The sequence below is a fragment of the Cyrtonyx montezumae genome, unplaced genomic scaffold (assembly GCF_038088225.1).
Source record: "Cyrtonyx montezumae isolate F1298 unplaced genomic scaffold, pur_monq_1.0 scaffold_2, whole genome shotgun sequence".
Taxonomy (NCBI): domain Eukaryota; kingdom Metazoa; phylum Chordata; class Aves; order Galliformes; family Odontophoridae; genus Cyrtonyx; species Cyrtonyx montezumae.
This window is the reverse complement of record NW_027071936.1, coordinates 1,862,999-1,890,702: the sequence shown is the minus strand read 5'-3', so window position 1 is coordinate 1,890,702 and position 27,704 is coordinate 1,862,999. Positions and strand designations below refer to the sequence as shown.

Below are 27,704 nucleotides of genomic sequence, written 5' to 3'. Positions count from 1 at the left end.
AATGGTTGCAACTCTTGCTTTTGCCCTGCAAAGTCAAACTGATGTCTACAGCCATAAAGACTGAAACTGAAATGTCTTTGCATTTGTTTATTCGACTGAAGAACAAACACCCCAAATAAACTGCCTGAAAAAAAAAATCGTAATTCAGTTCCTACAAATTATGCATATTTCCTTGGGGAAACAATTTTTACTTAGAATTTTGGCAAGGAAAGGGATATAGAGAATTAGAGATTCAAGTTCTTGCACAACACTAATACTAAAGAGAGTAGAAAGTAACTGGTTACGTGAAATAAAAGTGGAACATCTCAGAACAAAATAGTTCATTAATATCATGAGGGAAAAGAAATGCTGAGCTTAACATTCAGGTAACAAAGGCCTCGACAAAGGCTGAATTAAGATGGTTATGCTTTTTCCAGGGTTCATCAGGATCCAGCAACCTCCATAAATCAGAAGTTCATCAAGCACAAAACATTCTGCTCCTTACCTAAGCTGAACTGCTTTGTTCCCTGTGTTTGAAGACTGCCAAGAGCAATGAAGTAACAGTAATTGTCCTGCACCTTAACACATGACTCGGCACGTCAGCAAAATATTCCAGGAGCAGAGCTGCAGGAATATTTAAATGCAAATAGCTTTACATTTGCAGAGCTCTGGCAAGAGAAATACAGTCCCTGTTCCTTGCATATCACTTGTTTAAGTCTTACCAAGCTGCGACTTCCAATCAATTATTCTGATTTGAATAGAAATGCAAATTCTTGGTCTGGAGGTATTAGAAAGCTCCAGGAGCTTGCGCTGCTTTTGTATCACAAGGGAGCCATAGGCTTTACTTAACCAGCTAGTCAATAACATCCTACAACTGCTGTGTATCTCAAGAACAATTCGGGGCAACCACAGTTTAACTGCGTAATGACCGAATCTCTGTTTTCAGACATAAGAAGCTGACATTCAAGCTTGAAAAACAGCTTGAAAATTTTTATTTAAATAAATCATATTAGAAAACACACAATTTCAATGCTGTATTCCAGGTCAATATAATTCAGAAGAAAAAAAACAAAACAAGCACACGTGGCCAAAAATAATTCAAATGACATCCAGAAAGACATCACCAGTGTTCTTGCATAGATACTGCATGTACACATCTAACTCCTCTGAACCAAGCAGATGCAAGCCTCTGAATTCAAACACATTCCCATCTTCCTTAATGACAGATTTCAGCACTACACGAAGGACTCAACTGTGCCCAAGTAAATACATTTCCTATCAGTAATGACAAAACAAAGCTGTTGTGTAACTTAACTGTGTTTAAAAAATGCGTCATTTCAGCAATTCTTCAAAAATATAACCACAGTGACAACACGCATCTCTAGAGCAGGCGTTCTTCTTTCCCCTTGGTGTGTTCTCAGTATTACAATTTTACCTCTTTGCATTTGTGAAAATAGCAAGAGAATGCCAACACATAAGAAGAAACTACTATTTAGGGCTACTTATTCTATGTATTATTTCTTTATGTATGTATATGTTGCCAAGTTCGTATTTTCCTATGCAGAGCTTAATTTTGTTGCTTGAAACCATACTAATAAGCAACCTCTGTACAACTTCTTTTTTTTCCTAAAGGTTCTTGCTCTCAATCACTCTCAGGAATGTTTTGCTCAACAAAAGTTAAATATCACTATTCTCTTCAGAGATTTCCACATCAAAGCAACAGCACGCACTCCTTGCATGTTTCTGTCTACAGGTGAGTGACAAAGGGCTGCTTTAATCCTTCCTCAGCATCTCTGCATGCAAATTCAGGACTCAACCAAGTCCCGAGCACAAAGCAAAACAGCCCGGAAAAAAATCATAGTTCTGAGAATAAGAATAAATAACATGTTTTCGCTTTGTGAGTTTGCATATATTTAACTACACACCATTGCCAAGCTGCTTAAGCCAAAGCTTCACATCAACCCTAAAGGCACGACTGGGAAGTGCATCAGTTAAAGCCACACCGAGTGCTTGGCAGATGGACGTCCTTCAGGGGAGTCGTAAGATCAGCAGTAAGTCTAACGTCCAGAAAATCCAGGAAGTAAAGCATTAACTAGCACCTTTCTGGATTTCAGTTAAGCTTTCAATAGCATGTTGCAATATATCCTTCCAGACAAAATGTCCAGCTCTACAAAAATATAACGCGATGAGAAAACAAGAAGCGTTCTGTTCAAGAAGCGTTTAGATGAGGTGCTAAGGGATTTGATTTAGTAGTTGGGTAGGGATAAGTGATAGGAGGATGGTTGGACTAGAGGATCTTGTAGGTCCTTTCCAACCTTATGAACCTATGAACAACTGGTGGATAAATTGGGCCCAAAGGGTTATAGTAAATGAGGTCACACCAGGCTGGTGGTTAGGCACTATCTCCACAGCTCCATTTTAGGGCTATTACTCTTTTATGTTTTCATAAATAACTCGGATATAGAAGTTCTGGTGGTTTGAGAAAGTCTGCCGATGATGCTAAACTGGGAAAAGCTGTTGACTCTGTCAAGGGTGAAGAGGCCTTGCAGAGAGATCTAGACAAACTGAAGAGCTGAGTAACCACCAACCACGTGAAGCTGAACAATAACAAGTGCCAGATTCTGCACTTGGGAAGGAGCAGCCCTGGCTATGCATACAGACTGGGGGATGCTTGAGCTTTCTGAAGAGTCTGGAGAACACTCTCAGTCACATGGTCTGATTTTTGGGCCACGCTGTGTGGAGCAAGGAGTAATACTGAGTGACCTTTATGAGTCCCTTCGAACTCAGGATTTTCTATGATTCTATGAAATCACAAAGTTATGCATGAATGCCAACACCCGAGGCAGAGGGGGCTAAGATAGGTCTTTAAAGGTCTTCTTTTCTGTATATGTAAAAGGAAAGTCTACATTTCAAAGCTTTCCCACATGCTTTATTTAGAAAAGTGTGCTTACTGCATAAGATAAAATCACCTTGAATAAGGCAGAGGTCACACCTGACAAAATATAACGACAGAAATATAGGGTTTTGCAGCCCAATAAAGGTTAGACGTCTGAAAAGCATCATTAAGCCACCAAATACCCCTATTTCAAATGACAAGCAACAGATACTGAATTCAAATGGATTTTAAAGAAAAGGGAAAATCATATTTCACTGAAGTGCCCAACTACAAATGCCACGTTGGACCACAGCTGGTCCAAAAGGAGAAGCATCTCCTCTTAGTCAGAGAAGTATTTTTAATGCTTCAAGTTCTTCTGTCAAATATTATGTTTCAAGCAGACATGAACCATCTTTCCCTGACAACTAACTATGGAAAAGCTCATTCCTGTGACCAGTTCGGTTACTGTTTCCGTGACAGGCCTGTCACACTGCATCTATAGCAGATAAAGGTCATCACAAGGCAACCACTGCACCTCAACTCAACTGGAAGAAATACTTCAGAGAAATTCAATGCTGTTCTGGTTGGTTCACATCTTATTATGAAACGGGAAGAAACAAAAGCAGGGGTTAAATAATAAATCTGGGAATAACAATTAAACCCACTACAGCCAGCCTACTCCCTGCATGTATACTCTGCTGATTCTTCAAGGACAGAGTATGTGCCTAGATATTACTGTTGATATGTTTTAATTAAAAGCACTTCAGTAAGTATTATTTAATGGTTTTTTTTTTCTATTCCATGCATTATTTATTTCTCAAACAACCACAGTGCAAAAAAAAATCATCACTAAATATTTACTCATTAGTTGTTACCATTTTGAAGTGTTTTCTTACTATGTATTTCTGTCTTGTGAATTAGGCTTTTCAGTCTGGCTCTGTTGTTTTGTTTTTTTTTTTATAAAGCTTATAATAGATTAAATTCAGGCTTGATCTGAATCTATTTGAGGAGACCCTTGCTAAGTCCACTAATTTCAGGTCAGAGAACTATGCTGACCTGTACCCAACCTTCTGGCCCCTCTTTGGGTTTATTCATCTATTCAGCAGAGCACTCATATTCATTTCACTACATTAACCACAAACATAAGAACTAGGAGGGCCACCTCATGCTTCCACCTTTTTCCCTTTTGTTACCAATTTACTTTTCGACAGCTGCCAGACCAACAAGACTGTTACTAATAGTTGTTCTCTAATTAGAGCTCCATTAAAATAAAGCATTATGATAGTTTTTCAAGTCTCAGTGTTAACTTCAACTTCACTCTAATGCCTTCTTTTCTGTCTCTTTTATGGAAATTAACAAAAAATGACTCAATTTCAGGCTAACATATAATGCATTTCTGTGAGGGAACAGTTATTTAAGCTGTTACCAGAGACTGCAGCATTAGGCCAGTAATTATTTATAACCAAATGAGTGGAATCCGTTTACCCTGGGACACCCTGGAGAGGCCACCTGCCACGGTGTCACGTTTGGAGAGATCAGATCCTAAGTGATGATCTTCATAAAATAAATCAGAAGTACTGGGAGGTGTTGGAAGGACAAATCTAATGGTATGAGAAAGGATTACTTGCAACAGTATATTTCAGTTAGTTCAGTGGTTTAATGAACTTGTTTCATCTTCACTGAGAAGGAATCTGAGTTTTCTGCCTTCGATTGCTCTGTTTTCATCAAATACAACATGGCTCTTTTTTGGGAAGTACAACCAGTTGATCCTTGATAACATCAGCCTTCCTCAAAACATTTTGCAGGATTTTCTTTATTATGAACTATACAACTCTAATTTGTGTTTTAATAAATAAACTTCCAGAAGAGTACCAAACTGCACCTTTTCAAGTATGTAAAGTCTGTAGTTTTTAGAAAACATCATCTCAGATTCCAAAGGTGTCTGAATTTGGTGTCAGCCAGCATCCAAAGTAACTATTTCATGACTATTCAGTCACAGAATAGCTATAAATTTGTATTGGTAGGGTAGATAAGCAGGAGTAAATTTCTCACAAGCATTACCTATTAAAAACAGTAAGATAAATGCAGCAATCCTGTTCAGGCACTGGGATGGCCTGCCTAGGGAGGTGGGTGAGGCACCGTCCCTAGCGCTGTTTAAGAAGCGTTTACATGAGGTGCTAAGGGATTTGATTTAGTAGTTGGGTAGGGATGGTGATAGGAGGATGGTTGGACTAGATGATCTTGTAGGTCCTTTCCAACCCTATGAACCTATCACAAGGAATATGAGGGCAAATGACTAACGAGCTGACAGCGGAACAAAACTAAAGACATAACACAAGCCCGTAATGATTTACTAATTATTTCCTATACAAAATATTGATTCTGCTTCTTTATATTTAGGTCGATCTGAAGGTAATGCCTCCTGGTTATTTCCATGGAAACAACAGATATCACCACCTCATGTGGTTACAGCTTCCTCCGACCAGACAACACATTCACTCTGTGCCCAACGCTGGCGCTGAGGCTGAGAGGAAGGCAAGGAGCACAGCACGGTGCAGAGATGCTGGACGTGACCTGGCCCAGCTACATAACACAGAGCCGTGCTGCAAGAAAGACTGCTCCAAAAGCTGTTTACCTCCACGGCTAAGCTCTAAGCCTTGCCCTTGCAGGAACCTCTTCTCAGCAGTGGGAGCCTTCCTTAAGCAGTCACGTGGGGTCCCAAATCAGCTCAGTGCTGTCCTAAGCAAGCTCTGCCGTGTCATTTCATAAGCTACCTGCGTTTCATGGGCCCTCATCCCACAGTGCTTGAGCACTCCATCATTTTAAATGATTTGTTTTCCCACGCTCCCTACGAGATGAGCAGATAGACACTGCGTCCTCAGAAGGGAGGCATTGAACATATTGATTTTCTGAGTATGCATTCACTTCACTTGTTTCACTGACAACCCAGGGGACTACAGTTTAATGAGTGTTAATGCCTGCCGTTATTACAGACTGGTATCGTGTATTTAAATGTAATGCACTTCCTGCACTGAAAGAAACTGGGACATATGAAAGTAGAAAATATATTTGCACTAAAATTCTAGGTGATACCCGCGATCACTTTACCAAGCAAAACACGTACAGCTTTTCTCAGATTTTTTTTTCCGAGGATGTTTAAATGCAAGTTCCACAAGAGAACAAAAAGAAGCATATCTGAGTCGTTAGCATTCATACAAAACCTTATTCCAGACTGTTACTTTTCCACCACACTAAAAACCCACTAGGGGAGCAGCACAGCATGAGGGTCCCAGCTTGCATTTGCTTTCAAGTGGTGCAGTAGCTCTGCTACAGAAGGCAAGCACTAAACTCTATGGGAGTTTACTGATGAGTCTTGTACGTTACAGTTACCAGTCATGTCAGAGGACGCTGGTTATGTAAAGCTAATTAAATGTTAAGAAAACACTGTACAGACACACTTTGCTGACAACCACTAATCAGTCTAGGCAATTTATCAGATCAGCAGAAAGCTATCGCAGGCTTACAGTATAAAACATATGGCAGCAGAACTAAACACGCTCACCAAATACGAAACATTTCACACTCATCAATTTTTGTCCCCCCTCTTTAGAAACGAACTGCAAACAGGAGTGAGAATTATATGCCCCAAGATTTAAATCTTTTTCTCTCAAGATAAGAGCTACCAGTAAACAACCCGCAGCATTCTCAGCATGGCATCAATTAAAATTCCCCACTAATAGTTTAGACTCATCGTTCAAGCTTTGCTTGTACAGAATAATTTCCCTCTCCTTCATTCATCAAGCAGCAGATAAATATGTCAAATATTCTCCTGAAAATGAAGCAGCTGCTCAATCTCCCAATTTGTGTCAAGTCGAAACCAAATCAAGATTGCTTGGTAGGTAAGAGGTGAGATAGGAAGATTCTTATTCCCATTAACAGCACCCCAAGGAGTTTTTCACCATCTCTATATATTTCTGTTTTGTGACTGTTAGGTTAACAGCAGTAGTCCTTAGAGGGAAATCTAATAGGATCTTCTAAACATTTTTAAGCTACTTACAGAACCCCCCCACCCCCAGTGATCTCCAGACACCTCTCCAGCATATTCTGAACTCATCACATAATCAGAATTGATGAACTACACACTGCTAAGGGAATCATTATGCTAAAAGCGTTTTACAATAAGTCATAACAGAGCAATTGTTGGAACAAATCTAAATTTCAGACATATGCTTATTACAATGCTGAAGATCCAGTGTCTCCCAATATTTAAATGACAAAGTCGAGTTTTCAACAAGGGTTGAATTAAGATCACTGAAAACTATGATTAATTCATTTTAGATGGCAGAATCTCAGGTTAAGAGCAAATAGGCTTTAAACATTGGAGACAGGTTCACCTGACAGTATAGTTTGCCAACAGAGAGGTCTAACAACATCCGTAAGGAACAAAAGCTGCAAGTATCCAAGTTCTTCTGCACAACTGGATAATGCTGTTTGGATTAGTTACAACTTACACCGAGATGAAAGCTGGCCTTGGCTCCTTGGATCCCTGCAAAAGCTGGAGGTTACCTGAGAAATTAAGCAATTTCATCAAAACTCTCTGACAAAGACCTTCAGAGCTCACTGAGAATTGATGTCAGTGCCACTGAACCATGCGTTAAGTTTCACAAAAACAAGGTGACAGATCCCACTAGTTTTATCATTTCCTTTCTTCTTCCGTAATCTTATAAAGAAAAATGACTAAAAATTACAATGGTTTGTTACTTCCATATTGACAATACCATAAATTTTACAAGGGCTGCTCTGAAAGCAATGCCTCCTACCTTGCTTTGCCAGCCCACAGTGTCTGAGGCAGACAGTGGTGATAGGGCACAAGAGGTTGAACCTTCCACCAATATTCTGTTTTGTGGCTGTGTGACAGATGGCAGCAGAGAGACTCTGACCAAATGGTGCCTGACACTGAAGTGCTTCTAAGGAAAGGTGCATAACTGAACTCTTTCGTGCAGAAAAAACAGCACCCGTTGACATTCATTGTCATTTGGAGACCGAACTGTGGGTGTCAGCACACTGAGGGGGAGGCTGGTGCATTTCAGCAGTGGTGACAGCAGTGTAAAAGACAAGCCACGTTCTGGATGGCCATGCAGATTTTTTTTTGTCCATCACTGGTGAAAATGCATAGCTGATGGTGGTGAATAGATCGAAAAATGGAGTTTTGTAGTTGAGAACGTGCTCTATCAAACAGCATTATTGAGCTCTTTGTACATGCTGTTGTTTCCATGGCAATAAATAGGAGGCATTACTTTCAGAGTAACTTATGTATATATGGCCCCAGACAATTCCTCTTCACACACAGTGGCCCTAACAAGCCAAAAGGTTGGAGACACATTCTTTACAGCATCATTATCTGGAAAAGATATTTAAGTAACTATTCACAACCAATATGCAAAGCTTCATGTGGCATAGAAATCAGTCACAGGTGAGCAACAGTGCACAGGAATAAAGGAACTATTTCTACTGAGGAAGGAGTACAGCTCCAAGGTTTAACACTACGATCTTGCAATTGCACCAATTACAAAGTGTTGCTTGAAGGCAGCCAGTGAAGTTGACAAATAAAACTAACAAACTGGAAAAAAAACCCACTAAAATCCACACAACTCAAAACAAAACCAGCCTACTTCCTCAAAGCTTGGAATACAGCACTGATCAATGCACACCAAGGTCTCCATCATCCACACAGCACTCACCACAGAGGTGGTGAATCACCTGCACATCACGTATTGCCACAGGATGCTGCCACATCCCTGCAGCATGTCTTCACCACAGCTCCAAACACCCTGGATCTCAGCACTGCCACATCCTACCTGAGCTGTCAGGAATTCTCAAGTAGCCAACAGAAATAAAAACTCTACTGGATTTCAGCGCCCACCGCTCCTTGGCTACAGACTGAAACCCTTCATGCACGCCCATGGAACCATGCATCTTGCTCAGCTATCTAGTTCCACTCGACATCTGAAGTTTTAATTGGCTTTGTTCCCTCTGAACAGTTCTGCACAGCATGAGGAACATATGGGCTTAGGCATTTGAGAAGGATTTCTAAGAGTTGGAAAAAAAAAACTAAAACCTAAAAATCTCATAATTCAAGATAATGTTTCACCTAATTAAGCAAATCCGTATTATTTGGTTTCAGAACTGACTCAATGAAATCTGTCATTGCCACGGTTTTGAGGACCACGTACACGTGTGCAGGACTTTTTAGGGAGAAGCCCACGGGAACACAGCTGGTGATATTTTACAGCAACTTTTGAAGGCTATGCAAAGTATAAGCTTCATCACCTCTACCACATCCTGCAATTGGTGTCTCACACAGGAGACAACATCTGCTCCAGAAATAAACTATTTTTTTCTTTATTTTATTTGTCAAGAGATTTCTCAGCTCAGTAGAAAAAAAAACTGTCGATAACCAAGCTAATCAGTCTTCAGCATCAATAACATTTAAAGAAAATATAAACACAAGGACGCTTTTCCAGCAAGTTTCGTAATAGGGAAAACAAAAAATCAGAGGAGTGGAGGGTGGGGAAAGGAGGGGAGAAAGACATTATGATTTCTGAAAGAGCTCCCAACATTACAGTTGTTTTTAAGTAAGCAAGCAGACAGCACCTCAGTACAGAGAGGACATGGAGATGCTGGAGCGGGTCCAAAGAAGGGCAACAAGGCTGTGAAGGGCTTGGAGAGTGTGCCCTACTAGGAGAGGCTGAAGGAGCTGGGGCTGTATGGTCAGGGGAAGAGGAGGCTGAGGGGAGACCTCATTGCTCTCTTCCAGTACCTGAAAGGTAATTGCAGTGACAGCGGGGTTGGGCTCTTCTCACTGGTGACAGGACAAGGACCTTGAGTTGTACCAGGGGAGGCTAAGGTTGGATATAAGGAAAACCTTACAGAAAGGCTTGTTAAGCACTGCAACAGGCTCCGCAGGGAGGTGCTGGAGTCACCATCCCTGGATGCATTTAAAATCCATTTGGATGTGGTGCTCAGGGACATCATTTAGCAGAAGGTTTTAAGAGTTAAGGTAGTATAGTTTGGTTGAGGTTGGACTTGATGAACTGATTATGTCCTTCTGTGTGAATGAGCACTTCCAGTAAAATAATTCAGAAATGAAGAGGACATCGTGATGGCCTCTCACCTGACACACCTTCCTTACCTCATTTTTGTGCTAGATCCAATAAAGAAAATGGATAACTGATTTTCATAGAAAATGTACTTGTCCTGCACGTGATGCTATTAGTAAATCACTATCTCACTGCCTCATCTTAATTGTAGTCGAAGAGTTGAGGATTTCTAACCAAGTACAAAATCGCGTTTGTGCAACTCAGGTTAAAGAATTCAGAGGAACTTGTATGAAAATGGGATGAAACCAAATTGCACAAACATTTCAGAAAGGACCTCTGCATTCTCTCTGCTATAACCATAGGACTTAGCAAGCCTCAGGAAAGACAAATCCTTCCTTATTAAAGGATGGGAACCAAATACATTGTGGATGGCACGGCATTCTACATATTAAAGCATCAGCCTCAGGTGTTATAATCAGAAATCAACAACCTATCCACCTACACTAAACACATCAGCACGTAACACCTCTTGGGTGGTGATTTGAACAGCATCATGACAAGACTATTAGCTAAAGCTGTAATTTATAAATTATTTGATTCTAAATGCCTTGTTCTTTAAGGGAGTCTTGAATATTTGAAACGTTTACCTTTCCAGCTGACACTGAATGTCTGCAGATCCTTCTTCCTCGTGAAATCCTTCTGGTTTTAAAAACATAAAGGAACGAAGTACAGTTTCTGTTGGCTCTGAATTTGTCAAAAAAAAATATATGCCACAAGAAGGAGGGTGTGATTCAGCAGGAAAGCAGTTCTTCAGAGAAACTTAGATTTGAAACGAAGAACAAGTTGAAATCTGGCCTGGCAAACACACACTTTGCCAAGAGGCCCAGCTTTAAAGGGATGGGGAACAGTATATACGATCAGATCTCCTTCTTTACTGCATATGCTGTGCTCTTCTGCTCATGACTATGCCCAGACACACTCTGGGAGGAAAGAAACACAAAGTACTGAGGTGGACATAAGGCACTGGCAAAGAGTAATGAGATAGAAACAAAACAACACTTCAGTCAATAGACAACAGTGTGGTAAGAGTTTGGAGCAGGAAAAACAATCAGAGCATTTGGGAAACCTGCTTTTTTCAGGCAGTTTTAACATCAGTATAAACACTTCTGTAAGAAAAATCCTGCTAAGAACAAGTGTACTTCAACAGATTGGTAAAATTTGCAGCAAGTCGTGCACGAAGATGTGTTACATTTTGTACGGCATGGAGAGGAAGGGAGACCAAAAAAATGACTAATCCAGCAATGAAAAGGCACATCATATTTCAGGTACTGATCTCCATGTGGATACCCTCCACGGTGTGCCCATCACTTTCCATTACAGGACTTATCTAATACCTTCACAGCGGTAGCAGAATATTGCTGAAAACAGGATCTCTAAGGCACCCTGCAACTCGCAACCCTGGTTTTGAATTTGGTGCACTGACAGCAGCGAGCCAATTCTACAGTGAAAGAGCTATTTTAAAGTACTCTCACTTTCTCCTCCTGCCATATTACGTTACTGGAACCACTCAGATGGCAGCGAAGCTGCCCAGTTAGGCGTCATCAATTAAATAGTTAAGCAGAACAGAATTTAGCTGTACTGCAATTCGTCTCTGATTAGCAACTGTAAAAATGGGGGTGTGATCTCAGAATTTCAGCCTGTGCTGCAAAATGTTGAATACAGCAAATTTACCTAAGGTGAACGCTACCCAGTCTGCCTAGGCTTGGAAAACCAGCTTCTGTCTTCTCATGTATCACCCCAAAAAAATCCACCAGCTACACAATACTCTCTCCTCCATAGCTTTGCAATTCTACTCTTTTTCATACAGATAAAAATGCCTGGAGATCTGCAAAGCAGTACTAACTGCACACAAAGAGTAGAATCGAGGCTATCGCTTTGTAGCGTCTTCTGTTTTAACAGTGCAATTAAAAGCAACCAACGGATACTTCTCCAAGTGAAAAACCTGGTGTCACTCCACATGCATTTACTGTCTGGGAAATATACAAAAATTGGGGACAAAAGGAGAGATTTGTGAAATGCCAATAAATTACTGTGTAAAACGTGCACCAGAGGTTAAAGGTAAGACTGGAGAACACTAAGGAAGACATATCAAAACAGGTAGCCCTGTTTCAACTCATCTGCTGGCATTTGCCAATGTAAGCTAGTCGCAGCTCATAACAATCTCACAGCAAAAGGTAAGCAATTGACTGATAGGGCACAACATCTATGTGAAACTGTTTTTAACTATTCAGAATAACAATTTCAGATACTTCTGTACGGTAGTTTGTAAATCCTATATTAAAGATGTGAGAATTCCACGTTTTCACAGTCATGAACACTGACAGAAGGAATAAAATTATTATTACTGCCATCACTCTACAGCTTATTCATTCCAACACAAAGCACATAGCTACACAGACACTACTCAAAAACACAACTTTGTTATTCAGAGAGTCTTTGTTAAGACCTCCCACAGTACTTTCATTCAGCATATCCCTCTTCTTTAAACACGTAATCCACCAGAAATAATTCATCTTATTAGTCAGAAACATCAAAAATAGATTGCCTTGTATCTTTGATATCTTATTCTGGCCCTTCAAAAAAAACCCAAGCCCTTATGTTTTACATTTTTTCCTATCTAAATGTGGTTGGAGAATACCCCCCTACGGAAGAGGTGAACTACTAACAAAAACAGAACTTTTCTTCTTGAAATATATGTTGTGAAAACAAAGTAAACGAAGGAAATCGAATGAAGAAGATTTCAAACCAACTCCTTGTAGTGGTGTCCCAGAAGGTTTATTTAATATACATTCTGAGAGCTTCAAACACGCACAGAAGTACTGTACTCTGAAGCAATAAATGCAGTACTTCCAAACTCAGCCAACTTTGACCTACTGTAATATCTGAATACTTCCTTTTGGGGAAAAAAAGTATGGTAGTTTTCTTAAAAGTCATAACTTAGAATTAAATACAAGAGTTTTGTTACACTGAATTAAAACTAAAATTAGACAAAATAAAGAAATAATGCACCTAACTGAGAAATACTTTTGTTAACTCGTGCTACCTTCTTGAATTCTTTAAGGACTCTCTACATACATGGACTACTTAACTAGCAAAGTTAGAGATGTAATCAATTCTCCTATACTTTCCTATGCTGTTAATACCTACTGTAATCAGTACTATATGCCACAGAATAATACGATCACTGAAGTTGGGAAAGACCCTCAAGATGACTGTGCAATCATCAAGCTGACCTACCAAGCCCCACCACTAGACCATGTTTCAAGGCTACAAAGTGAGGAGTGAGAAAGCTTCCTCCAGCTTTACCACTCTTTTCTGCACAAGTTTGAGCAAGTCCCACAGTAATCGGTCCAAAGTTCAACACACCATTTAATCCGGGGTTTGCAGAATGTCAAATTCTAACCTGCTCTTTCTTTAATATCACTTACAAGGTAACATCAAACCAGTTTTACAATTCGGAGACTTCACACATGCAACATCTGTCCCATTCACATCCATTTTTGCCCCAAATTTATTTTCTCCCACACAGAAAAATCCACGAAATCACGATCCTTCTTTTCCTGCTTCTGATTCCTACCAGCAGACTGACCATACATTAATCAGCTAAGCAACCCTCTTTTCCAAGAGACCAAAAAATCCCAGTCTCTACAGCACCTTTCTCCTTCATTTGGAATAATCAAATACAAGACAAAGATAGTGGGAACATTACAACTGTAACAGCCTATGTCATCAAAAAGAGGGCAAGGAAATAAACCGTACTTCCAGGAAATGTGCTTACTCCTCTGAGACTTGTATAAGGAAAAGACAACACCAGGAATCTGCATATCCCATATGGTTTACCAGTAGTCTTACTGCAAGATGGTATTAAAACACGTATTATGTAAGTACACTAATGGGGATAAGAGGGTTGCTTAACCTCCCAGGGTAATTATAGCTAATCTAGTTTCTTGGAAACACGCTACCACAGGCCAATTAAAATAGGTTCTTACTGCTTTTCCTGCTTATAAAATCCCCTCGATATGCTTGTTCAATATCAAATCTACTTTCCATGCTATGTTTTCAACAATAAAAACAAACACGTATTTTAGAGTAACCTTAAAATTAAGAACTTAGTGTCCCAATAAACATTTCTCTGCCTTCAAGTAACTGACTCTGCTCCTGCTCTCTGGTTGCGAAGTACTAGCAAACATGAAGAACAGCATTAAGCTCTAGAACATCTCTACCAAAAGCACTTCACTTTAACTACACAACATGAAATACATGCAAATTTCTAAGGCTACGCCTCAAACTCAAGATTTATGAAAAGATTCAGTACCCAAATCCGTGTGAGAACAGTTTGGGCACAGAGATATTTTGGTCTATCAGAGCCTAACCATCATCAGTTCCTGAAAATGGGGTACGGTAACTTAGCAACACTAAGTTCAATTATAGCTTTGTAATCTTCACTACTTCAGGCCCAGTTTATTCTTTTGATTGCTTTGCTATTCTATCATTTTAGTTCATGTGTAGTTTATGGGGTCACGTCACATCCTGAGTATAAGGCAGTAAAGCTACTGTGCCAACTGCAGACCAGAACTCTGCATTAGCTGTACATGCATTTTTCTGCTCTCTTACTACACACAATCACAAAGAGCCATAATCATAAAGAGAAAATGTACCTTATTTGGAGCAAAAGGTCAAGCTCCTATGATAAAAGCAACAATGACGTAGAGAATATAGTGCTATATAGGTGGAACGTGGGCAAACAAACTGCAAAGATTAAAAAGTTGTTAATAAAAAGCCATTACACTTGCTGTTAATAATAACACAGCAACTGTAGTGCATTAATAATGATTAGAAACTGGGATGTCATTGAGAAAATAAAGCATTCTGGACTGCAAATAGCAATTCAGATCAAAATTCAATTCAACTAATGTTTGTTTCCACTTTCTACTTATTGCTTACTCTGATGCTCTAGGATCTACTGAAAACACACTGAACATGCTGGCTGAAACGAGGAATGCCATGCTGTTTACCCCATGGGGGAAGGAAAAACTTGCCGCTGCCAGTGATTCCCAGGGATATTGATTGAAACATTTACTACTTTCTGTTTGTGGAGAAAGAAGGGGATCTGGTAAACTCTGTTAAGATTAACTACTTTTTTAAACAAACTAATTACGATTCAACTTTTATAAGCAACTTTCAACACGACTTCACTCTTTTGTGAAGGGAAGTGATATTCTTGGTCACCTACCAATATTTCCCACTAAACCACATCTCTTAGTACAACATCTAGAAGTATTTTGAACACCTCCAGGGTCGCTGACTCCACCACCTCCCTGGGCCAGCCATTCCAGCGCCTGACCACTCTCAGAAAGTAGTTATTTCCTAACGTCCAACTTGAACCTCCCCTGGCAGAACTTGAGGCCATTCCCAAACCACAGTTACATGGGAGAAGAGATTGATCCCCACCTCACCTGATAAGGTCACCCCTGATCCTCTCCTTCTCCAGAATGAATAGTCTCAGCTCCTTCAGGCACTTCTCATAATGCCTGCACTCCAAACCCACACCAGCTTTATTGCCCATCTCTGAACACACTCCAGGGCCTCAATGTCTTTCTTGCAGTGAGGGGCCCAAAACTGAATGCAGCACTCGGGGTGCAGTCTCACCAGGGCTGAGTACAGAGAGATGATCACCTCCTTGCTCCTGCTGGCTACACTACTGATCCAACACGGGATGCCACTGTCCTTCAGGGCCACCTGGGCACCCTGCTGGCTCATGCTCAGCTGAGTGCTGACCAATAACCCCAGGTCTGTTTCCTCTACACAGCCTTCCAGCCACTCTGCCCCAAGCAAAACTATGGACTGCCATAACGGATCCACTTTCCATAAATTGCTTATTTGGTTGTATCATCTTTGTCATCGTTTTTCATCTATTTTTGCTATGCTTCTCAGCAAGAAATGCTGGCACTTCTTGGTGTCATTCTAGTTATGTACAGTAATTACAAGTAAAGGAGCACAGGGAAAATGTTTGCAGTATCAACATTACATTGCCATTAGATACACTGAAAAAAGACTGAAGGGATTTAAGAAACTGTACATTTGTGTATCAGTCTAATATGGTTAGAAAGTTTCATCCTATTGAAATTATAGATTTAAAGCCTCCTATTAGTTTCTCACATGATACTGCATTCTCTTTTTGTTTATTGTGATTTTGACTCATGATTAGGAACTGATGCAAGGAATCCAGCACTGCATTCCCAGCACAGTGTAACCTGCAGCAGACTGCCAAATGCGTTTTCCTCAGATGACCAGGGCTGTAAATTTTGCTGGTGTGCCTATCCAAATTTATTTTTACTGTTTACTGTTCAACAGCATGAAAGTCTTTTGCATTCTGGAACCAAAACAAGCTTAAAGCTCTTGAATAACAAATTCTGGAGAGCAAGATGGAAGTTTTTAAGGTGTATTCTGAAGGTATTATGGAAAGCACAGGGTACTTAGCCTGAACATTTAATGACCAGCAAAATCATTAGCAACTGAAGACATCTTCAAAATGGGAAGTGCTGAGCGTAGATATCATTATCTGTTGTACTGCATTTGTTCATGTTACCAAGCTTCTTTAAAAGGAATAAATACACTCAGAGAGGCGAGCTGGGGGCTATGCAACCCATGAGGCAATTGGGAACTTACATTGACCACCTATGTTCAGCAGCAATAAAAAGTGCAGATAAGAGTCCACTCAGCCATCATCTCACTTTTAAGCTACCCTCCTGAGAGAAGGGAGCTGGACTGGACCAGCAAGAGCGATGAGCAAAGATCCAGAGCACTTTCTTTCTATTTCAAGACCATAGGTTTCTCAATTAGACTTGCTTATTTCATCATAAATACTACTTACAATTCTGGAAACAGAACACCGCCTGCTGTATTTCATCTCTGCATTTAACAGCTTTGTAATATTTCAGATTTAACATTTGCTCTTTTTCTTCCTGACTCTCTTTACTCCAGAACTGAAAAGCAGAAGCCATATTAAGTATTAGGAAGTTTCCTTTCTAAAAACCAAATAGGAAATAAGGTACAGGCTTTAAGCATTCATGTGGAACACACAAACTGAATGAGCAAAATGTAATAATCTGACATAAATCTTTGAAAATAATTTCCCACACATCAATTCCATCTGCCCTAGGTAAAAACAACACAGGTATACCAAGTATTCGATCACAAGCTTCTACTTTTGTTTGAAATACGGCTGTTGATCTATTCTCCATTATTTGATGAGTTATTGCTTCATTGTTATGTGCAAATTCTGTCTTACTTGAAGCTACAGTTTTATATTTAAAAAAAGGCTAAATGCAATTGCAGAAATAAGTTCAAATGTCCATGGCAGCATGAAAAAGTAATTACGTTAGATAATTACTATACATGGCAGAGGCTTTTGTGTACTCAAGGGGGGACTCTGGGGACTTGCAGGCATATACACACACATTTCACTCTTCTGGCACCTTCAAGTCACGGATTCTTGCTCCCAAATATTACAAAAGTTGTACAAACTCAAAGTAACACGTGATCATTATGGGCACTGATGTCAATGGGCACCTTCTACCAGCTGCTCAGCTCACCAGAGGGATTATTTTGGGAAAGCTTTTTACTTCACACCTTTTGTTCTTGCGTAGAAAAAACCACACAAAATTACAGGCACTTTTGCTGCACAGTTCTTTACTGCCTATGCATCTATTTCCTTTTGTGTAAGATGAATTTCATAGCACATTTATTGAGCGCTCTGTGTTTAGAACTGATTTTCATTATGACACGCTCCGCTGTTTTTATACCCACAATTTTACATGCATGACAAATAATAGCTCGTTAGACATATTATTTTCAGGTGCAGAAGTGAAGGCCAATGTTTCACAACGTGGTTTTCTTTTTGGTGGCCTTAACACCATATGAATTATAACCAATTTTATGAGGACATCTGGTAGAAGTACTGTTTTGTGCACAAAGCAGAACGTGTCCTTCACCCTGAAACAGAATCACAGAACTGTAGGGGTTGGAAGGGGCCTCTAGAGACCATCAAGTCCAACCCCCTGCCAAAGCAGCTCCCCAGCCCAGGTTGCACAGACAGGCATCCAGGCAGGTCTTGAATGCCTCCAGAGAAGGAGACTCCACCACCTCTCTGGGCAACCTGTGCCAGTGCTCCATCACCTGCCCTGGAGCAGTCACTGTTCCTCTGACAGCCTCAATTTGTTAAGATTTTAGAAAGCTTTATCGCCAGGTAGCTGCACGGAGGCATCAAATAAAACCCTTTTGGGATTATCATTAAGGACAAGATCCCGCAAGAAGCTCAAACACATAGAAAAGCAATCCATATGCAATACAGAAAAGGATTCTTAGCACAGAATAGACTTAACACTTTGTTACAGAACTCATCTTACAGGCAAAGCACTTCCTTCACACGTTATTCAACAACATGAAATGATTGATTGCGTTTGATGAAGTCAAGATAACAGCGGTGTAAAGCAGTAAAACGCATGAGAGAAAAAAAATTCAAAAATTATATTCAAATACCTTTAATCAAAACACGTTGATTGAATGTTTATGTTCTTTTTTCCTGCTGAGGGATTTGCGCTTCGATATTTGTCTAGTACCTATCCCAAAGGCAAATCTACTGCTATAAATGACATCTGAAACTACTCAGCACTAAAGCATCTCTGCAGCAACTCAGGCAGAGTAATAGTGAGGAAATACTCTGACCTCATTCTCATTAAACTAAAGCAGCATAAAACTGGGAACAGATATTTGCAATAGAGTTGAGAAATCTGTCACCTTACTGCATCATGTAACATCAGTTGCGTTTCCACAAGGTAAGGTTTCATTACCAGTTTTTAGTGTTACCAGAACATCCATTATTAGCAATATAACAATACATAAAATGTGTTCTGCAATCTCATTATTTGATTTCCAAGGTAAGTACACATTGACTAATTGCTTCATAAAGCAGTTAGAGTAACAACTTGATGTTCTGTTTTTAAACAGAGTAAGTTTAACACTTATTTCTCCAATTCTATCTGGTTGCAAATGCTACTATGCCATAAAGTGAAGGATAAGTGAAATACAGAATCATTAAGGTTGGAAAAGATCTTCAGGATCATCAAGTGCAACCATTCACCCACCACCAAGACTGCCCACTAAACCATGACCGTAATTACTTCAACTAACCTTTCCTTAAATATCTCCAAGGATGGTGACCCCACCACTCCCCCGTACAGCTTGCTCCAATGCCTCACCACTATTCCTGAGTAGAAATTCTAATACCCAGCCTGAATGCCCCCCCAGCACACCTGAAAGCCATTTCTTCCAGTCCTGTCTGTATTTAGCTCAAAGTAAAGGTCAACCCAACACCTCTCTACAACCTCCATTCAGGTTGTCGTAGCGATTGATAAGATCTCCCCCGAGCCTCCTCTTCTCCATGCTGAACAGTCCCAGCTCTCTCTCAGCATTGTATAAAAACAGATGTGTCACTTGTCTGTGGCAGCACTGTGCTCTGCACTGCAGATACCAACAGTGAAATAGCAGAATAATTATTTTTAGGTACGTCACAAACTATTTGACAATATAGATGACATTATCTTCAGAGTGAAAATCAATTCTGTCATATTTCTCCCGTAACACCTGGACTACAACAACTCATAAGAATAGCAAATTCTGTATTAAAATCTCAAATGAATTCAAAATTTTCCATCCAGCTTCACTGGTAACAGATGTTCAGGTGATGAAATCTCAGAGTAAGGAACGTTAAGCTTATTCTTACGTCTATGTTATTAAGAAACAACGCCAAACGTCTTAAAACATATAGTCTTGCAATTAGCTTGTTAATGCAATCTGAACATACACTAAAACTTACATATACATATTTTTAATCGGAGCAGGCTGCCAAACGAGGCCCAGCAAGGAGCCAGGAACGACTCAAATAATCCACTGCAGCTTAGGAGGGCCAGACAGCTCTACCTACAGACACTGGCTTTCAGTAGGGATTCCTCACTAATTATACTTACAGCACATTTTGCAAGGCATGCCGTGAGGCTGAGCTCACAGCAGTACTGTCTCCACGTGTGCTGTGGCCTCCTTTCCTCACTGCAGGCACAAGCAGACCACTGGAGGTCCATTTCCAACCCTACACTTCTGTGATCCTGTGAAATGAAAACGTTGTAAACTAAGAACAGCTTTGGAGTAGGGGAGGGAAAGCGCACACAAGCTCCCTCAAATTTTCTATTTACTGGGACTGGGAATTTCAAAGATAAAAAGGATTATGGACATCACACTTTCTTCTAGCCAAAACTCAGCTGCGTCAGAAAATGTGTGTCAGCAGATTCTAAGCACCATCTATAAATGTACAGGAAGCAAGTTACTGAGATATGGAATAATCTTAGGCTTCAAATCCTTTACCAGTGAGAAGACCAGTTTTAAAATCAATACTGCTATTTGACACACGGTCAATACACAGCAACTCAAGTTGGTGAAATATGCTTCTACCATCTCCCTTTCATAAAAAGCCTGACAATCATACTATGCAATCAGTATCATTTATGTAATCTTATCAGAAAGAGCAGCCTGTAAATAACTGGCATCATCTTACCATAAGTGAATAAAAGCACACTGAGAAAAACCCTAATTTCTAACCGGTAACAAAAGAAATAGGCTTTATTCATAAGAAATAAAAAAGATAAAAGGACCCAAAATTAGTAGAACAAATCTAGCCTCTGTTAAGTAACACCTCCCTTTTCTCTTGCTGTCATGAAATTGCATGTTCAAAGTAGTAACAGTTCCTGAACAGCAGTCTGAAGACTTAGCTAATTTCTTTCTTAGAACACTGAAAGGACCTCACAGACAGACTTACAGCTGTAACTGTTTGGGAACATAAACCATGAAAAACAGCAATAATTTCTCATTGCAGCATTACAGAACATCACCAGCAAGATGTAAGTGTCTAATAACTGCAGATACTAGTGGATTTCCATGCAAGCAGAGCATAGCTGTCCAAACAGTGGTCATGTCAAAAAAAAAAAAGAAGAGTAACATCCCACGTCTTTGAAGAAATAAAATATTGACACGCACAGGGCTAGAAATTTTGTCATGTATCCTATTTAAATAGGTGCATACCATTCAAACAAGGAAGAAAAAGCACCATGTGTCAAACCATGTCAGTAAGCATGCACTGGAGTTCAACCCGTGCCTCCCCATCCTCCCCAGCATCTCTTGCTGAATGAAAGTTACGTGCCCGAAAGACAGGAATTACACCGTGCATCAGAGGCAGCTATACTTGAAATCAAACTCCTTACGCTTCCTGTAACAATATTTCTGTATGTTAGGTGAGGGATGACTGTATCTACTCGACTGTTAAATCACAAAAACAAAAATTCAAGAGCAGAATGCAAGACAATCATCACCGGAAACACAAACATCTGTTGTCTGCATTAAAGATTATTTTATTAATTTCCTGGAAATCTAAGACATTTATTCTGTGTTCTCAGCCCATGCAGAAAAGAAAATGAACAAAGATGTATTTTATTAGCACTCATCTCAGGGACATTTTGGCATATCACACTGATTTTACATTTACAAACTTAACTACACTAAACACTGTACCTCCTTATCTAACCAAATCTGATGTGCTGCTTGACTTCAGGTTGTAAGGCAATAAAACAATCAGTAGATACGTAAAACATCTCTATTTTTCTCCAATTACAGACAGGTTTCAGGTATCAAATATCTCTGCACTTCACAACTGCCACAAAAATAATTTCATATTTTTTTTGTAGCACACAAGAAAACAGTTAAAAACGTTATCTGCTAATTAATACCTGCTTAAAGTTAAGCAAGTAGGGGTGCATATTAAAAAATGTACTCCCATTAATAACACTGAGCTGCCATCTCTCCCTCAAAATCATGGCAACATCTCTTAACCTATTTATCAGCTTTAAGGAAAACATCAGCTTTAGCTCTGGTCTGGCATTTAAATTAAATGTTAGCAGCTACTCTAAAGTGGCATTTGAAATCAACATTGGGTCTCAGCTTCAATTCTGACTTAAGAAGACCTGTTTACCAAAAAAAAAACAAAATGCATGCTCTTCACAATAAATAGACATAAATCACATAAGAAAAAAATCATTTGTATTTGTGTGGTTTTTTTTAAGGTACAAGCATCACAGCAAAAATAACAGGTTCAAATCTAATGAATCAGACTGTGTCCCTAAATGTCAAATATTACTCAGACTCCAAAGTTGCAGTCTTTCTGCCTTGGAGATGGCAGAACGTGGAATCCCTGCTGAAAAAGAAAGTGAAGTCCTACGCCTGCTCCGTAACACAAAGCTGTGTGATATACAGAAGTAAAATTAATTTCAAGTATGATAAACGTTGGGATGGGGATCTGCAGGGCAAAGAGAAAGACGTCTGAGCTGACACATTCACAAACTGATGTAGCAGCAGTTTTTATGCATGATGAAGAAAAAGTTCTTCCTTCTACTTTATTACACACTACCAAGTCCAATGAAGGAAAGCAAGGTTCATCATCACCTCTGTCAGAACAATAACAGTGAGAATACAGGAATGTAATAGGCATGAGAAGAAAATAAGATTATCAACATTTACTGAAACTAACAGCTGTATTTTCCATTCCTAAAGACTCCAAGCTAAAAATAAAGCAACAACACCACAGGAAAATCACTGTTTGCTAATACTAACTACAGAATTTCAAGTGCTACAATATCTAGAGACACCGGGTTTGGTTTTCTGTCAAAGGAGATAGGAATCATCACTACACAGGTAACGTGCCATAATTCCAAAAGCTGTATTATTGTTCCAAAGGAGCAAATTCTTGCAAGGTAATCATACCAAGTACTGACTAGTGTCTGCCACCACCCTGTACTCTCTGAGACAATTACTCTCAGATGAACAAAAATCATTTTTGCTTCTTGTGGATTATTCATCATGGACAGCTCATTATGTCAATCCCTTTTAAAAAAGGTAAGCGTAAGTTTTCCAGTACCATCTTCTAAAAACTACTAGTTCAGTTAACAGATACAGTGTCTACAACATCATAACAACTGCAAAAGTATTTTGGTGTCCAGGAGTAACTTCTTTGCTACACCACGTTGTGTACTGATGGCTTTTATAAACGTACTACCATTTATTTTTTGCATAGTAGCCATGGGAGTACAGCAAGCATTTTATCACCTGTGTTATTGAAGAAACGAGAATACGTTCCTTCAGGAAACATACACATTGCATTTCTCTAGCCTTCATCACCAGAACCAAGAGAATCAGAAATCCACAACTGTTTAAATATTATGTAAATATGAAATGGGGAACATTTATTTACGTAGCCCAATGCAATCACGTCAATGTTTACAAAAACTAAAAGATTTGGAGTCCTGACAGCCTTGTTTGATTTCATTCACTTTGACTAAGAGTCTTACAAACGAACTTCTCCAACACTGACTAAAGTTCAATTAACTACTGAATACCAAAGAAGTCCACATCACGTTGTGAATACATCCAATATTCTACACTTCAGTCTTCATTACTGCAACAATCTTTTCCAACAGCATTAATCTATTAATAAAGTTAATAAATAGATCTTGCTCAAACAAGAGATGTTGTACAAAAGGATGACTTTTAAAAAGCTCCCTCTAGCCATTGTTACCACATTGGCATTCCTAACTTATACCACTTTCCATTACAGGCACCTATGGCCTATAACTAATAATGAAGCAGCCCATACGTAATTCTGCACTTCACATTGTAAACATTTGGCATGCATTTGTAAGCACGTGGGTGGACCCCCGTGAAGCTTTCAGACAAAGCACATCTGCAAGCAACTACAACCACAGAAGAGCATTATAAAATGAGCTGCATCACGAGTCGTACGCAACAGAGGTTCTTACGTCAGCCAAACCTACACATTTCACTGTGAACCTGGAGGACCACTCTCTGCAGAGAGCTCTGCCTTAAGCAGAAGATGAACACTTCTTCACAAGCTGCTGTAAGGAAATCTCATGCAAAATCCCCTAGCAATAGTAGAAGTTGGCGCACGGTCCTAAGAGCTATTACCCTAGCAATCGGAGAACACAACTTCTGCACACATTGATGCCCTCACCGCCCTGGGAAGATCTTTAACTCCTTTCTCTAGCTCTTGCACTTCAAGACCCTTGCTGGTGGAAAGGCAGAGGAAGCAGGTACTCACACAAACACTATCAGTGAATAACACGAACCCAGAACAGCCGAACAGCAGTAAACCAAGCCACACAAAAACTGAGCAGGAGCATCAAAGCTTCCCTTTGTGAGAACCATGCTGTGAAGGGAAGGCAGAGAGAGAAGACTTAACAAGCTGGAGAAGTTTCTTTCAGGACAGCAAGAAACCTGGCTCACTACACCCAAATCACACTCACAAAACAACCTTTGTCTTCATCATTTACTTAAGGGGTAGGTATAACGTGAGAAGCAGTGTACCTGAGCTGCCACATCCATCACTCTGTGTACACGGCAGTCATTACAAAAGTACCAAGAAAAGATTCTTGTTTTTCTGAGATACTCAAGTATTAATGAAATCATGCAACCAAGCTCTCAGGGGAAAAATAAACAAATAAATAAGGAATTATTCTTCTGATTCAGAAGCTCCACAGTTCCCCCCTGCACACCCTAAATGAACTACCACGCCTATCTGATCTGTGCAGACGTTGCTTGGATTGCTCGGGTAAATCTAACAGACAAGAAACAGCAGATGCCTGTTACATACATTTGGTGCTGGAATTGGGCTGCTTGTTTTTTGGGTGGGGAGGGGTGTCTGGTTTAGCTGGAGATCTCTTTGGGGTGCCTGTATGTTCTAAACAACCAGATTTCTACCTGCAAGTGGTATATGGCATGCATTTTCTGTACTTTGTTTTAACCATTACTGTAATACAAACGGACAATTTCTTAATTGGAACAACAACGTGCATTAGTTACTGGAGGAACACTCGTGTGTTTATGGATCAAAGAACACTGATGCTTTTCAAATGATAATAAAGAGTAAGTTGCTGAGCTCATGCCTACATCTGCTTTGAATAACACACACACACGAGAAAGGCAGGCTTTAACACAATATCTTGCTGTTTTTAAGCAGACAGGAATCTTCTTAAAGCTACTTTTTCATCTCACCCCTAATAAAGCAACTGCTACTTGAAACCTTTAAGGAGCAATGACTGCCAGCAGTAGCGGACGCCATGCATAGAAATTAAAACGTTAACACCTCCCCACTGCAGTTTGAAACTTCTTTTCTTTTCTCCAGCATGCTCCTTCATCCTCACAAAGCTCAGAGGAGCTTGCTTCAGCATGCTAACGCAGGCTGCAATGATCTGTACTGGGTAAAGCTACAGCACAGTGCATCGTGCTGAGCAGCCACAAGCCTTGGCTACAAAAGGCAGACTTGTTCTACCGTACCAAACCGAAGCCCTCCCTCTTACCTCGACCTCCTTGCTCTTCTCTTTGTTTCTGCCCATTGAACTTCTCCCATTGCTGGCAGTCTCCCGCGCTGGAACTACAGAAATCTGTTGGAGGGGCATTTCTACAGTGCTGCAGGTTGCCAAGACCTGATTGGACGCCTTATATCTTCACTCCCCCTGAGCAGCCCACCTGTGTAATTGTTCATATCCTTGCTTTGCCAAGCTCAGCTCTAAATAAAAACGGGAAAACGTTATTTGAGAAACCGTGTAGCATATGCCAGGGTCTTCCTTCAGGAAAAAGGAAAAAAAAAAGTAAAGCACGGCAAACTGGAAACACAAATGAGAATCAGCAAGCAAAGAAGCGAGGTGTAATCACCCGGAGTTTCATCCTCTCAGAGATGAGCTGCTGGAAGTCGGAACTGCTGCGTCCCCAGAGCACCCCTTTCCTCCCTAGCCCTCCAAAGCACTGTGGGAGACGATTCAATTTCTGTGTTACCTAATAACTGTCGTGGAAACCAAGGAAACCTAGGTCTCGCAGGCCCCCATTAGAGATCGCTTCCCTTTAAATGGCACACACTCCCACATCTGCCACTTCTGCTTTTGCTTCCCATCTGATTCCACGGGAGTCCACTAAGCACCCAGAGATACAGCGTCGTGCTGACTAGGTAAAGCAGCATAAGGCTGAAAAGCTTAGTGACCTATTTTGGAGCCAGAATCTCCTCCTTCAAAAGCACGGAGGGCTTGCTTTGTCCTTCATAGGTCTACTGTAATCTGCTTAGGTCAAAGGATCTGCCTTGAAGTGAAGAGCAGTGCTGAGTGAATGAGGTGTAAAAAGGAAGGCAAGACCAGGAGCAATTGCCAATCTGCCTTTCTGAGGCTGATAGTAAAATGTTAACCCTTTGCTGGGCTCTCGCCTACCTGAGACACCCCCAGGAGCAAGCTTGGTAGGGGAAGTCAAAGGCAGTGGTCACCTGCACTGAACACTTGAGTTTACACGAGCTTCACACACCCAACAGCTTCAGCTCCCTGTTATGAAACATGAAAAAACTATTTACCACCTCCCCTGCCTCCAAAATGCAAAGCTACGTTAGAGCATCCAAGGTGCAGCATTACAAAAGCAACTAACAAAGAAGAACATCTGTAACGTTGATACCTCTTAAATATCAACTACTCCTGATGATTACGAATTCATGCAAAACTAAGTTGAATTTTAGAAAAAGGATATATTTAAGATCTGAACTCCAACCCTCAGCATTGTATGAGTAGTACAGGAATGAAGGCAGGGAAAAATAAACAGAGTAAACAGCAACTATGTTTTAAGATGCTGTCAGTTAAAACAGAATGTATTACTCCATCTTGGGATAAATCACCCCCATAGAGAATCATAGGGGTTGGAAGGGACCTCAAGAGATCATCAAGTCCAACCCCCCTGCCAAAGCAGGTTCCCTGCACCAGGTAATATCCAGCTTTAAGCAGTCTAATGCATTCACACGGTTCAGTCAGCACCCCTGAATGTGTTTAAAACACATCTGGATGTGGTGCTCAAGGATGTGGTATAGTGGTGGGTTAGAGTTAGGACAGTATAGCTGGGTTGAGGTTGGACTTGGTGATTACTTGATGTATCTTCAAGACAACCATGTCCTATACAGACTGGTAAATTTTTAACTACTCATCTTAAACTGTACAATAACGTAAAGGAAACTCCTCCTCAGCTTAACAAAAAGTTTTAAAGCTACAGATAAACTCTCTTCTCTCCTGTGAGGAACCAATGGGCTTCCTATTCCTGCATGTCCACGCCCAAAGTTATAAAGAAACAACCTCCCTTTTAACACTGTGCCAATAACCCTCCGTTTTAAATCATCTAAACCTGAAGTTCAAATCAGATTTCTAAGTTATCCAGTAATCTCTAATCTCATCTGTGTCTGAGTCAGTCAGAATAAGGACCTTAAAGGGTGTGATGTGCTTAGTTCTCTTTAAAATTGCTAAGTCTTGTGGCCCCTTTCCCTCCCAATGAACCTAACCATACCACCATTAACATCTACAGAGGGGAAAAAAAAAAGCCTGATCTAGAGGCAGGGACGTGCCTTACTACTGAGCAAATCCATGCTTGCATCCTGCTTAACCTGTACATATGCTTACCACACCAAGATTTCAAGAAGTTAAATGACACCATCCACACTGTTTGTATGCCAAATATTTTGCTTGCCACCCAGAAGAACAGAGAATTAAGTGCTGAGA

At 40.2% G+C, this 27,704-nt stretch overlaps 1 protein-coding gene across 1 annotated transcript in view; it reads right to left on the bottom strand.

Moving 5' to 3' along the window:
• The window catches only part of MARCHF1 (membrane associated ring-CH-type finger 1), an 82,074-nt gene extending 56,454 nt beyond the window's left edge, over positions 1 to 25,620 (bottom strand). Inside the window, exon 1 of the mRNA XM_065736221.1 lies at positions 25,488 to 25,620. The gene's annotated coding sequence lies outside the window, so the exon portion shown is untranslated. The remainder of the gene's footprint in view (positions 1 to 25,487) is intronic.
• Positions 25,621 to 27,704: the final 2,084 nt, after the last annotated feature.